Source organism: Paramisgurnus dabryanus, chromosome 11 (genome assembly GCF_030506205.2).
Source record: "Paramisgurnus dabryanus chromosome 11, PD_genome_1.1, whole genome shotgun sequence".
NCBI classification, from domain to species: Eukaryota; Metazoa; Chordata; class Actinopteri; order Cypriniformes; family Cobitidae; genus Paramisgurnus; species Paramisgurnus dabryanus.
Window position 1 is genome coordinate 14,085,050 of NC_133347.1, and position 14,945 is coordinate 14,099,994.

The 14,945-nt window shown below is 38.5% G+C and overlaps 1 protein-coding gene across 3 annotated transcripts in view; it reads right to left on the reverse strand.

Moving 5' to 3' along the window:
• The window catches only part of LOC135729342 (uncharacterized), a 36,460-nt gene that overhangs the window by 19,997 nt on the left and 1,518 nt on the right, over positions 1 to 14,945 (reverse strand). The window lies entirely within an intron of this gene.

Consider the following 14,945-nt stretch of genomic DNA (forward strand, 5'->3'; position numbering starts at 1 on the left):
TTCTTACCCCTCATTCAGACAGCCAACGACAAGCAGTAGCAGAGCGACGCGATCTCATTCATTTCAATGGAAACCTGGCGACTTCCGGCGACACGAGCGACAGTGACCGTTGGCGACCGTATGGGCGTGTCCAGCGACGCGAGAAAGTTAAGAAAAGTTTAACTTTATGCAAATGTCGAGCGACTTTCGGGAGCGACTACCAATGAGAACAAAGCAGTGGAGTTCACGTCACCCTTCTCTCGTCAGTTACTGGCGTGGATGGTACTCATTTGTTTATGACAAGCAGATTTAGAAACGCCTCATTGAAAGAGACAAGCGACACACAGCGATAACGTCGCTGGCTGTCTGAACGAGGGGTTAATTGAAGGAGATGTAGGAGTGTTATCCAAACATTAATGCTAAGAAAAGCGCAGTGTTGGGGTAGTTACTCAAAAATGTAATTAGTTACTAGTTACTAGTTACTTCTTTAAATTGTAATGAGATTACTTTACTAGTTACTGCATTTGAAAAGTAACTTCACTACTTATTACTTTACTTTCCTTTTTCTTAATTTACCACATAGATACATGGACATGGTTTAGGCGGGTCGGCTGATGATGAGTGACTCCTTTAAATCAGGGGTAAAGATAACAACCATGCATTAGGAAAATTAATAATTGCTTTATTTAGGCTATAGTATATTTTCTATAGACGTGTAAAACCATATTTTGGCGGATTGTTTTTTACTTTCATTGTTTTTACTAGGTTGCCTGCCCATTTAGTCTTAAAAATTAATGGAACCTAAACCAACTTGGTTTGCTGTTCTCGAAGGCAGCTCGAATCTTGGTCGGGCTCGAGACCCAATTCCAAGTAACAGAAGAGAAGAAAAATGCAGTGAAGGAGGAGAGATGCCAGAAGAATTGCGGCTGGGCGCAGAGCGAGACTCACGTTTACCATGATTAATGATGATTGACAAGTTTAGGTTCCTTTCAAACCTACGTTAAAAGTGTAGCTGTTTAAATATTATTAGCCTAATAGTTTATTTTGATCATGGTGCTACAATCGATGGTTAATTCTGAAGTTGTTTTAAAGAAGAATAAAATAATTACTTTTCAGTCACTTGCGCTGTCACACATTTGAACGTCTCCGCATATGTACATCATTGCGACGTACATTTAAAAAATGATTCATAAAGTCATACCTCCGCAATTCTTTGATCGATTGTTTTAGAAGTACTGTATGCTCAAACTCTAATGACAGCAATGTGATCGCTGATGCGCTGGTAGAGAGGCGGAGAAAAAGAGAGAAAGCGCGGCTCTGTTCAAAAGTGGAAATGATTGATGTTATTTGAAGTCGGCTCTTACAGTACAAAATACCCGATTAAGCTATTACGTGGCTATTATACACACTTTTCCGGGACGTTCTTGCGACCCGGTGGCAACAAAGCTCATCGCGTTGTCAGCAGTTGAAAGACACCTGTCGTGTGGGCATAGTGTGCATTTCACACGAATATTTTTGTCTTTTCGAGCAATAAGCTGAAAGTAATGTAAATATCGCCCCAGTGGCCGAAACCCTCCGTCTTAATTTCCCGCTCTCCTTTGCACCAGCAGCTATGTCAAAATCAATCTCTATGGCAACAGCACACGTACAGGCACACGCATGCACGCACCACTTAAACAGACAGAACTTTACACCCAGGCAAACACTGCTTGGGTAACGCAGGAAAGCGCGTTCCTATAGTCTAGTAAAGTAGTGTAGTTACCAATATTATTAGTGTAATGCGTTACTTTACTTCGTTACCCAAAAAAATAATATAGTTACTGTAATCCGTTACTTTGTAACTCGTTTCCCCTAACACTGGAAAAGCCCCTTAGGTTACTTAGAAGCGGCAATGTATGAGGTGTTTCTTGGAGGTAACAGTACATTATTTTAAATCTTAACAGATGTAGGAGTGTTATCCAAATTTTTTTGGCAAGGAAAGTCTCTTATACTTGAAAGCAGACGCAGATGATGTGTTTCTGGAAGGTTTTAGTACTTTCAGCATCATCTTCAAATAATGATTATGTAACTTATGTTCATCAGATGACCTGAACATTCAAATAAACTGTTTCCATTGCAGTTTTGCGAAATACACCTTTTCTGAATTGCCTGAAAAAATTGCCTGTGAGAGTAAAAACGTTTTGCGATATATGGGAGTTTTTGCGAAATTGAAGTGTTTTTGTTGGCCATATTTTTTATTTGCAATGTTAATTTGTGCAATTTAAAGGGTAATGGAAACACAGCTACTGATACAGAGATCAAGTTTCTGCATTTTTGGAAAATACATCCATAAAATATTTAATTTAACAAATAAAATAAAGCAAAGCCAAAATTGCATTCTAAATTCTAAGTCTTAGGAGTAATCTGATGTGTTGTTGTTAACTATCTTAAAGCAACACTAGAGTTTTTTGCTCTTTGCTCCTCTTACAGGTTGAAAGTGGAATTGTCCAAAGCTGGCTCTGATTGGATTGTAGGTCTGCCGTAAAGCAAATTTTTGTAGTTTTCACTCAAACTACAGGACCGCGACCCGACGGTTGGAAACTTCTTTAATGCGGTTTTGGCCGATAGAGGGCTTCAAAGCGAATGTGAAAGTGCTGTTCACCCTGTTTCGAGTGGATGAACTTTTTTGGAAACGTTATTTTAAGGTAAAACGTTCATGGATTAACTCATTATATCTTACCGAATCAGGCAAATGGCTTCTGTGCGCAAATAAAAACATAAGGCGCAGTATTCAACGACATATGGCGTTTCCTTGATTGATGTTTCAGCCTGCCAGGTTTTAACTCTTTCCCCGCCATTGACAAGTTATCTCGTCAATCTGCGATACCGCTATTATCCACCAGGTGGCGCTCTTCCACAACTTATAAAAACCGGAACTATTGCCCTAGGGCAAACAGCTGTATGTCCGTGTATGTTTTAAAGATCGCTCTGCATCTGATCTCTATCAAAAGTTCTTCACAAAAATTGAATTATCTCCGCTTTTTGCTCAAAATTTGGTGTTTTTGATGAAACCTACACATATTTGAGAGGTGATAAAAACAGAACACATGAAGGTAGGATGAAATTGATTTTTTTTGTTGGAAAGCAGAGGGTCTGTTCTTTTATTTCATATATTGTATGTTTATATATTTAAAAAGGAGCATTTTCTGGAAGGCATTAAACTTTTGTGAAAATCATGAAAAATGCTGGAGGCGAAAGAGTTAAACATTCGGTCCTTAAATGCTCTCACAAGCTATACCAAAGTCCAAGTTTGCATGCATATGATACTCCAGTCCTTCCCATTTAATTTTTTTTATATTTTTTACAATTGTCGGTTGAGGTTATAATATAAATTAGAGATCGACCGATATATCTGTTTTCCGATATTTTCCCCGATATTTGAGCATTTTCCGATGATCGGATATCTGTTTTGTAATATCGGATTGACCGATAAACAAGAAAATTGCGCGCTGGACGCATCTGAGAAGAGGAGCTCACAGCAGCAGCAGCGTGCACAGCAAATATGACGGCGGAGTGACGCGACTTTATTAAAAGGACTTTGAGTATACTTACTTTGCATATGAGGCATTTATAGCACAGCTTATTTGTGCATTAATGTATGTTATGTTAAATAAGTTGATATATTAAAAGCAATGTATGCAGCTTGTCCAAGAATAGAGACGAACTCACAGAGTCACGCTGGCTGATCCATAAAATCCGGTCCCAATAACGACGTAGCTTTGCATGAATAAAACAGCCATGAATTAATGCTTTGTGGAATTAAAAACGCTAAATTAAATTAGTTTTTCTGTTATTTATGCTTATCATTAGCATCGTAAAATCACGTTCATATTGCTGATCACTTACCGGAGGCTAAAGCACATCTACCACTTTTAACAAGATTTACCCTATTAACATTTACCAGATAAACATTATTTTGCTAAAATATCTAAATAAATGTCTGTGGATATTAATTAATTATTTATTACCTCCGCAAGCGGTCACAGTTTAATACAGTTAATGCGCGAGTAAATGCATAGATAAACAGCGCTGTCTACAGCCATTTCATAAGCTAAAACAACTAAATATTAATTATTCTGAAATCAAATAATGTTACCAGTTAAGAAATTTGATGATATATAAGCCGTTTTGATTGTTACTTTCCTGAATGTAGTATTCCAGTCAGTGATATTATTTGTAAAATCTCTTTGCTAACTACTGGTTGGATTGCTGAAGGCTCAGGTTGCTGGTCAAAACAACGATATTATATCCCAAAAAAGGCACTTAATGCACCTGTTTTACTCTATAAACTATGTATAACAAGCAGCCAACTCCGCTATACTTTTCTCTCTCTCCCGCTCTGTTACCTGAAAACCGCAGCGCGAACTTTGGATCAGTCCATTTCTGACGAAATGATAGGGGTGTTTGGAATAGTCCATGTATTGGGAATATAGTTTCTACATTATTCATTAAATTAATATTATTCTTTACTCTTTCAGACCCCTCTATTTATGACTTTGTATGCAAAGAGGGAGTGATTGTGATGATGATTATTATTATAAGGGTTTGTTCAGTAGTGTAGTAATTATTATGTCAAAAACAGAAGTAGTACAGTAAATAAAAATCGGTTCAGCATATCGGTTATTGGGCACATAAGCCTCCAAATATTTGTTATCGGCATCGGTTTGAAAAAATGAGTATCGGTCGATCTCTAATATAAATTATATCAATAAGGAATAATTGACAACGGGCCATTGAATTATAAGAAAATAATGCACACCCAAGGTGCAATGCGGCACGACGCGAAGCGGAGTTACACCGCAGGTGTGCATTATTTTCAAATAATTCAAAGGACCGGAGTCAATTATCCCTTTTATACCACGGTTACCACAAACATTGCTCTGGTGCCTATTTTAAAGACATTTGACAAGTAAGGTGTGCGGTTATCAGAAATTAATGCATACCCACGGAACATTTCTCAGCCAATCAGAATACAGCATCCAACAGACCCGTGGTATAAAATAAACTTAATAAAGGTGTTATAGTGAACTGGACTGATTCCTCATCTCCCTGCTGGAGTTGTTAGCCTGGACGGCTGTCCTGATGTTCAGCTTTATTAATAAAGTCCAATTTATCTGCACAGTTCGCTTTGATGATGATACTGACAGCGACATTACTAGCTCATGCTAGTTACATTTAAGACACGAATGTTTGAAACATTGCAGGCTAAAACATCAAGGAAACACCACCTAGGTCGCTGATTTGCAGGTAGGCAAGCTTGTTTTTATTTGCGCACTGAAGCCATTCGCCTGACACCAGGTCATTAAATAAATTCAGTATACACGTTATTAACTAAATCTTTATATCAAAGTATATGACTGTATTTACCTCTCCAATAAGGCTTTAATTTACCTTCATTGAAAAACTGAGGGGGGACGTGTCCCCCTTTGCCCCCCATGGTGCCGGGCCTCCATGTGCCAAACACATCTCTCTCACCTTACTTTATGTCTTTCCATCTTGTCTTATATTAATAAGACTTTAAGGGGATCTGCACAGCGGATGGGTAGAGAGAGTAAATCGGTTGTACCAATTTCTGTAATGCTGATGTCCATTTTTCATCTCTCTCTCTCTCTCTCTCTCTCTCTCTCTCTCTCTCTCTCTCTCTCTCTCTCTCTCTCTCTCTCTCTCACCCACTTACTCTATCTCTACATAGTATATAAATTAGGCATTTGTGTATGTAGCTAATGTCTCTAGTCATGAAAGATTATTTTAGTGATATTTGACACAACCGATTAATTAGAATTAGCGAGATCCAGGTACTGGGATCTCTATAATACCCTTCAGCTATGCTCCAACACTGGCTGTTGCTGCGATTGCATCTTTAAATCCTCCTATTACAAATAAAGTATCTGCTAAATGAGAAGCAACCAATAATCAAACAATCCTCTGGAGTCCAATACCCCATGTTGCAAGCTGGTGCCAGGGATCATCCCAACAATGCGAATGACGTTCTCTGTGGAACGAGTGTATATGGAAAGAAAGGGATAAGGAGAGTGATGAAACAGGGATTGTTTCATCACGAGCACATCATTAGTCTGAGGCCAGATGGAGCTTGATGTGAGTGTGTTTCACTCCACTGAATGGCCAAATCACATGTTGGTCCCATTGATTTGTGTAGTCATTCCCTGTAATGTTGTGTCTCATGCAGAGACATGGGAAAGCGTGAGCTGGGTGAATAAAATACTCCCTGTCACCATCAATGACATACACTGTGCTTTGTTACCTCGAAACACTGTTCAATCAAATGCATCGCCCACAAAGGACAGACTTTTCTGAAGCATCTGAGTAAAGACAAAAATTGGTGGGTTGCTGGGCTCAAGAATATTGTCATATTAAAAATGAAATATGAATGTTCAGTCCATGATTTTGAAATGTAAAAGCCAAACAAACCGTGATTGATTGCACTGCACCTCCATTTATCCAATTATGTGATAATTCCCATAAAATTCTCATATACTTTATAGATGTATATCGGACTCAATATTAATGACATCGAAATATCAACCCAGAGCGATGCCGTTTCAGACCATTGCCTTGTGTCATACACAATACTTCTAGATAGGACTGCTCAGTCTACAACATGCTACAGATTAGCCAGAACAATAATTTCCACCACTAAAGATAGCTTTATTAGCACTCTTCCAGACCTGTCTCAAATGAAACATGTAGCAGATAATCTTGAAGATCTGGATATTATAATAGGAAAACTTAACAACGTCTGCTCTAGCACGTTGGATGCCGTTGCTCCCATTCGAAAAAAGAGAATCAAAGAAAAACCGCCCGCCCCATGGTATGACCATCATACTGCAGCCCTTAAAAAAGTAGCTAGAAAAATGGAAAGAAACTACCGAAGCACAAAGTTAGAGGTATGGCATTCAGCATGGAAAGAGAGTGTTTAACACTACAGACAGGCTATTAAAACTGCCAGATCTACCTATCTCAGTACGCTTATTAAAGAAAATCATAACAACCCTCGTTTTCTATTTAGCACAGTTGCGAAACTGACTAGAAACAAAGAACAAACAGAAACCAATAGTAAACTCCAACACAATAGTGATGACTTCATGAACTTCTTTACTAACAAAATTATGTTTATTAGGGAAAACATAGAATCTACGCAAGCAGCCAGCACCCAATAGTACATTTTCCACTAGATTACCAAACGAACATCTTGAGTCATTTAAACCTACTACAATAGAAGAGCTCTCTAAATTAGTAACGTCATCCAAATCATCGTCCTGTACACTAGACCCCGTTCCCACAAAATTACTAAAATAGGTATTTCATGTAGTGTCAGACACGGTACTAAATATCTTTAACTCATCTCTAGAATTAGGCAGTGTTGCCAAGTCCGCTTATTATAAGCGACTTTGGGCTTGCTTTTCTGTAAAGTCGCTTACAAATATTGGTAGTCGCGGGTCGCGTTATTTTGGGCTTGTTTCTAAAGTGTAGTTGCTTATATGGGCTTGATCCCAGCTCCATAATAAGTTGTCAATCAGATATTTTCTATATGTTATTTAAACGTAGGAGTTTGTCTAGCCTGTTCTCTCCGTCTCTCCCCTTTCCCCATACACACAGGAGACAGCAGTTTTCTACCACTCACACCTGTTTCTAATTGGCTCTGACCCAGATGGCAACGAGTACTAGCCAATCAGAAGCAGAGCAGGGCAAACGTAGTCAGTGAGTGATGTAAACTTTAAATTAATGCGCGCGAGTTGCGACTGGTGTTGACTGACTGGACTGTAGGAGAGTTTTTTGGAGGAACAAATGCCTGGGACAAAGTGGGAAAAGACTGTGAGAAAGAGAAAGTAGTAAAAGAATGGATTCAACCTGTCGTGTGGGACGACTCAAAGCACAGTGCAGAGTATCAGTTAAGTGTGAAATACGTGCACACCATGCGGACCTCGTACAACATGATAGCACATAACATAAAAAATGCAGCCCCGTTCTCCTCAATGGTCTCGTACACATTGCAAACTTTCGGGAATGACAACCGCATGTAAATGTTCGTTTCATGTCTGTACGGAACAAGACTCACTCTAGAAAATGTGATGATTGACACAAAAATAACCATAGCAACGTTTTGCCGTCTCGCGTGCTTATCACTCACAGCTTTGACCAAAATAATCTAACAGCATTGTGTTTTTTGAGGGTTACGGGGGGGGTTTGTAGAAAAGTCGCTTGTTTTGGGCTTGTTTTCACAGGACTGGTTGCTTATTTGTCTCGCGAGATCTGGCAACACTGGAATTAGGATACATTCCAACAGCTTTCAAACTAGCAGTTATTAGACCGCTTATTAAAAAACCAAACCTTGACCAGGGAGATCTTAATAACTTTATACCAGTCTCAAATCTACCTTTTCTTTCTAAAATTTTAGGAAAAGTAGTGGCAAGCCAGCTACGCACATTCGTAGAGAATAATAATACATATGAAAAGTTCCAATCAGGTATCAGGCCCCACCATAGCACAGAGACAGCGCTGCTTAGAGTTACAAATGACCTCCTATTAACATCCGATCGTGGTGAAATCTCAATCCTTATATTACTAGACCTTAGTTATAGTTAGCCTGCCTGGAACCATGCTAACTTAAACCACTATAATGTATGACACTTGCATTACATGTGAACGGCCCCTACGCTAATAGAATTCTGTTTTTGTCTCCCTGTCTCGTCCTCGACCCCGAGGACAATGAGACAAACAGACCCAGTCCCTGTTGCTGTGAAGGTCATCGCACAACTGATCTACTGGCTGTCCTTCAACGTGACGACCAGCCGATGCCCGACCAACGACCACCGGCTAAACCAATTTAATCCGCTTACCCACCTCATATCCCTACCGTATCTATATATAAATATATATTAATTCCTCCCAAGGGTTTTTGTCCTTCTAGGAGTTTTTCCCATTGGGTTTTTTCCTAGGGGGTTTTTTCGTCCCAGGGAGAGTCAGCCAACTTTGGCTTAACTTAGCACTTTACTGTATAAGTTACATTATTAATATGCATGCTTGTATGGTTTAAACTTAGCCGCTATATTCTACTTCTTATATTATCTATTGATTTTCTGTGTTCTCCTCTACATCTTCTCATGTAAAGCTGCTTTGCAACAATTAACACTTGTGAAAAGTGCTATATAAATAAAATTGAATTGAATTGAATGCCTTGTGAACGGTCACACCCCACATTGATGTTGATACATCTCATCTCCCATTGCACTTTCTGTACCAAGACAAAAATCGCTAAATGTGAGGAGTTTGTGGCTATGGTGGGCTAATTAAACAGTAAAGAGCTTGTTTCCTGTGTAATTACACAGATACTGTTTGAAGGAAGAAATAGAGCCCTGTCGCTAATACATGGTCCCTGTTATCACTCTCAGCCTGATTAATTTGCCTTTCTGACTCATTACAGCAAGAAAAATCCTATTAAATTGGTAAAATCAGCAAATGCTGAGCAATTATTTAAGATACCCAAGACAATCTCATAAAAATACTACTTCATATTTGATTAATGTGACCAAGCAAAACAAAACATCCTGTTCAGTCTTAATTGGAAAATTATGCATCTTCTAGAAACAAGACTTTCAGTCCAATATCCTTAAATTTCTGAGTTCCTATGGCTTAGTAGTAGAGTACTGCGTCTGCATTAGCAATGAAAAAAGGTTGTAGATTCAATCCCAGGGACCATACATAATAACAAATGTATACCTTGTAATGCACCGTAAGTTGCTTTGGACAAACGTGTCTGCCAATAAAATGTAATATAATGTAAATATGGCTTTCTATTGTAGAGAAATTACATTTGTTGTAGACATCATGTACTGTATATTGCTTATATTTATTACATTACAGCGTTCTGTAATGTTTCATTTATAATGTTAAAATGTACTCTTCTGCCTATTGTACCTCTATTATACACCACAAACCTGCCAATTTCTTCTATTCAATGTTTAAACTACTGCACTCTAGTGGCCACTGGCTTACAGTCCAGTAAGCATCAGCATCAGCATCAGGAGCATCAGTATCATATCCAAACTAGAGTAAATGTGGTCAGTAGCACAAAAAAACCTCTCTGTCTCTTATTTGCTATTTTATTCTGAGTGAATCTTTATCCATTGACAAAGTGAAAATCATATCACATAACAATAGCAGATTATTATCAGTATGTCTGACACCAGCTTATTTACATCCCTATTATGGAAAAAAGAGAGAGACATAAAGTGTATCTGTGTGAAAGGAGGTGAGGATCAGCACGAGCAGAAATAGAGAGATTGGAGAAATGGCATGTTTTAATTACTGTAAAGCCCTAGATTTCAGTCACAGAAATATGGCACGTCCCCCCAAACCCCCGAGACATTCTCTTGCTTCCTCCCCCTCTTTTCTTCTGTTTTCTGGCTGAGCAGTGTGGTTAAACATGAAAGATGATTAATGATTTATTTGTGAGAAAGAGGTAAAATTGTGTGTCTTCTATCATCTTGTCTTAGGTGTTAAATAAACAGATATTTCAAGTCAAACCTCTCAGTACCATCCTACACTCTAAGAAAAATACTGGGTTATTTTCAACCCAGTGTTAGATTAAAAAGGAAAACCCAGCCTTTGGGTTAAATTAACCCAGAGCATGTTTATATTTAACCTAATAATGGGTTTAAACAACCCAGCATAGGGTAAGTTGCTTGCAACCCAATGGGTTGGGTGGGTTTGCCCCTTTTATATCCAAGGGTTGAAAATAATCCATGATTTTTTACAGTTAACAGCAAATGCTACAAAAGCTAACTTTGCAATGATCTTGAATTTTTAGTAGAGCTTGCTAGGGATTTTTTAAATGTCTTCCCATTTAAGAGTTAGAAACACCTATATCATTCTTAAACACTGTCAGAAAAAAATTAAAGAAATGGTCCCAAGCTGTCACTGGCATGGTACCCTTTAAAAATGTCCAAATATGTACCATTTAGATCCAGATATGCAGGGGTGTAGCACAGGATCGTGGGCCCTATGCAAAGATACTGTGCGGGGGGCCCCTTTGTCACTTTTTTAAATGCTAATGTAAAATTTATAGTATTTAGTGTGTGTGTGTGTGTGTGTGTGTGTGTGTGTGTGTGTGTGTGTGTGTGTGTGTGTGTACCTGGTAATTATCACGTTGTGGGGACCAATTGTCCCCACAAAGATAGGAATACCCGTGTTTTTGTGACCTTGTGGGGACATTTTGATGTCCCCATGAGGAAACAAGCTTATAAATCAAACAAGATGATGTTTATTGAAAATCTAAGGTACAAGAAAGGTTTTTGTGATGGTTGGGGTTAGGGAATGGGGCAGGTAAGGGGAATAGAATATACAGTTTGTATGGTATAAAATGCATTACGTCTATGGAATGTCCCCACAAAACATGGAAACCAGAATGTGTGTGTGTGTGTGTGTGTGTGTGTGTGTGTGTGTGTGTGTGTGTGTGTGTGTGTGTGTGTGTGTGTGTGTGTGTGTATATATATTTTATATACATAAATATATAACATATATATATATAAAAAAAATGCGCTATGCATCGTTTCTAAACAACAAATAAAATCATATCCAGTGGGTGCATCGGTGAATACTACACTCCAGGTGGGAGGCGCCTACGTCTAGATGCCTGTCGAAGGAGCGGAGAGCTAGAAATAGCGCATGAGCAGGATCGCAAAGATATATAATAACATCAATATTAAATCTAAAATTATCGTCGAGGGGCCCATAAATGCCAGGGCCCTATGTACTCAGTCACCCTTTTCCCCTCACTTACAACGCCCCTGCAGATATATATACATTTCTATATGTATATACTTTTAGCTGAGTTGTTGGACTGATTTCGTTTGATCAAATCTTAAGAAGTCTGTCTGCTTCTCTTTCAGCATATAATCTTTGCAAGAATGTGTTTTTGCTTACAATGTTGATCACCAGCCACATGACATCTATAGCTCATGTGAATGGCTAAAAAAGTGCTCATAAAGCAAGGATGGCACCATCTGAGTTAAAAACATCTTATAGCCTATATAAGTAGTCTCCAACAAGGTTGGCAATCTGTTAGTTGCCCCCCAAAGCACATTCTATTAATAGCTTAATTTTAATCTTTATCTATTACATATATTTTATATTAGCTTTTATTTATGTTAACATTTTAAACAATAATAAAACATATTAACAAGTAAAATAAAATAAAATCAACAAATAAAACAAAAAAGTTTTGAGTAGATTATATCAAAAAGTAGCCCTCCAGGAAATGTTATTTATGTTGGTAGCCCTTCCTCACAAAAAGGTTTGAGACCCCCGGTCTATATCCTTTAGCTGTTCATCATACCTTCTAAATGATCACACCCATCAGAACTGATTTAACATGACATCACAGGTCACCTAAGAAGCTAAGTTTCCATACAGGTACTGTGTTTAAGGGCAGTTAAGCAGGGTAATTTGGCTCTTGTTCTTCAAGGAAGCCAGAAGCTACAACCAGAGAATGAACTTCTGTGCACTTCACAGTATCATCACCAGATCGTCTAACAGATGTCTGCCTGAGGAGCCTTATCACACTGTCACAGACCTTCAGCAAATCTGACGCTTCTCTCAAAATCTGCAGGCTGGATAAAACAACAAAGACTACCATACACTGCTTTCATAAATGGTAAAGCGTTGTAAACAGGGTTCCCACTCTAAGCCAAATGTCAAATTCCCTGACTTTAAATGACTAAAAAGCAGAATTTCCATGACCTATGTGTCACGAGTCACGACTGAAATAAAGAGTGAACCCAAGCGCAGACAAGTGTTTGAAATAAACGAAAGGTTTATTTAAAACAACATAACCAAACACCCACGAAGGGGGTAAAACAGGTAATAAATAAACGACGGGGAAGACCAACTAGAAAACAAACACTGAAGACTAATATGACACAGAGTAGATACAGGAACACGGAAGCCATGAACCTTACAACACTGTACCTAGACGAACAACTGAGCACGAGACAGAGAACGAGAGGGCATTATAAAGGGAACAACTCAAATGGGGAACAGGTGTAAATCATAACGTAATCAAAGCGGGAGAACACAAGGGAGCGGGGTAAAAGTGACGAGACACTGGAAACACGTGGCAACAACACATAATATGAATCCACGTGTCCCCACACAGAACATTGTACTGCCAGGATCTTGCCATATGGAATAAGACCGTAATCTAACACAAGGGTCTGGCAAGACCATGACACTATGTCCGGAATGCCATGAGCCTGGATATTGTAGTGTACACCATGAGTTTACAAAAATTTTGCTTAAATGCCTAAAAGGAATAAACAATGCCAATAAACAGCTGTTTAGATTATTGTCTCACTTAAAGGTCCCGTTCTTTTTGTGTTTTTGAAGCTTTGATTGCATTTACAGTGCACAATATATGTGTTTCGCATGTAAAAACGTGGTATTTTTCACACTATTTACTTATCTCTATATAGCGCTGTTTTCACTGTACTAAACCTTGTTCTATGAAGTCCCTCCTTCAGAAATACGTAACGAGTTCTGATTGTGTAGTTTGTTTGGTGTGTTGTGATTCGATAGCAGCTTAGCTTGCCGTTAGCTTAGCTGGCGACTGACGTATTCCTGTGGGCGGAGTTTAGTAAAAAAACTGTTCTACTGATGTCATTAAAGCAGGAAGTAGATGGCTGTAGTCCAAACCGGCCGTTCGTTGTAGGCTTTAAAAGGCGAATTCTGTTAGAGAAAATATATCGCCTGGTAGTGAACTTTGAGCTTTATCATTTTACAGGTATTATTTATGCTATTATAGCAACATTACACTAACTAGGGTTTAAAAAATGGGATCAGAAAGAATGTGACCTTTAAAATCAGTGCAGCCCTGGACCCGGAAACTGCATTTCTTACGTCACAATTTAACAAACGGATTACATTTTGATAAATGGAAACTAAAATTTAAAGTGACAAACAAAAATCCCTGATATTCCATGACTTGGACCAAAATATTAAATTCCCTGACTTTCAATGTCTGGAATAAACCTTTAAAAATTCCACAATGTTCAAGAAATTCCATGACCTACACTCTAAAAAAACAAACGGTGCTATATAGCACCAAAACAATTGCTTTGGATCGTAACGATAGAAGAACCATTTTAGTGCCATATAGCACCGGTGAAGAACCAGTGAAGCACCAGTGAAGCACCAGTGAAGCACCAGTGTAGAACCATATAGGGGCCATATAGCACCACATATGGTTCTACATAGCACTATATGGTTCTACACAGGTGCTTCACTGGTGCTTCACTGGTGCTTCACTGGTTCTTCACCGGTGCTATATGGCACTAAAAATGGTTCTTCTATCGTTACGATCCAAAGCAACTGTTTTGGTGCTATATAGCACCGTTTGTTTTTTAGAGTGTATGGTAATCCTGTGTAAAAAACTGTGACATAGAGCCTATAGTTTTTCAGAAGCAATACATTCACACATAAAAAATGGGTGGGTTATTTTTGACCCATGTCGGGTAAATATTGCACAGAACACACCGCTGGGTTCAAATTGACCCAAAGTTGTTTTACCCCACTGCTGGGTTATTATAGCTCATGGCTGCATAACAACAACCCAACATTGGGTCATTTTTAACCCAGCATTAGGTAATTTTTATCCCAGCATGTGTTTTGTCCAATATTTACCCAAAATGAGTAAAAAATAACCCAGCCAATTTTAGAGTGCATGTACACATTTAATCCAAAGCAATTTACAGTGCATTAAAAGGTATATATATTATTATCAGTATGTGTGTTCCCTGGGATCAAACCCATGACCTTTAGTCGCATTAAAAAGAGACATATTTCAGCAACACCTCTGACTTTAAACTTTATACCTAATCACATGTAAGCCAATGCAGCCAGCAAAGGCTATT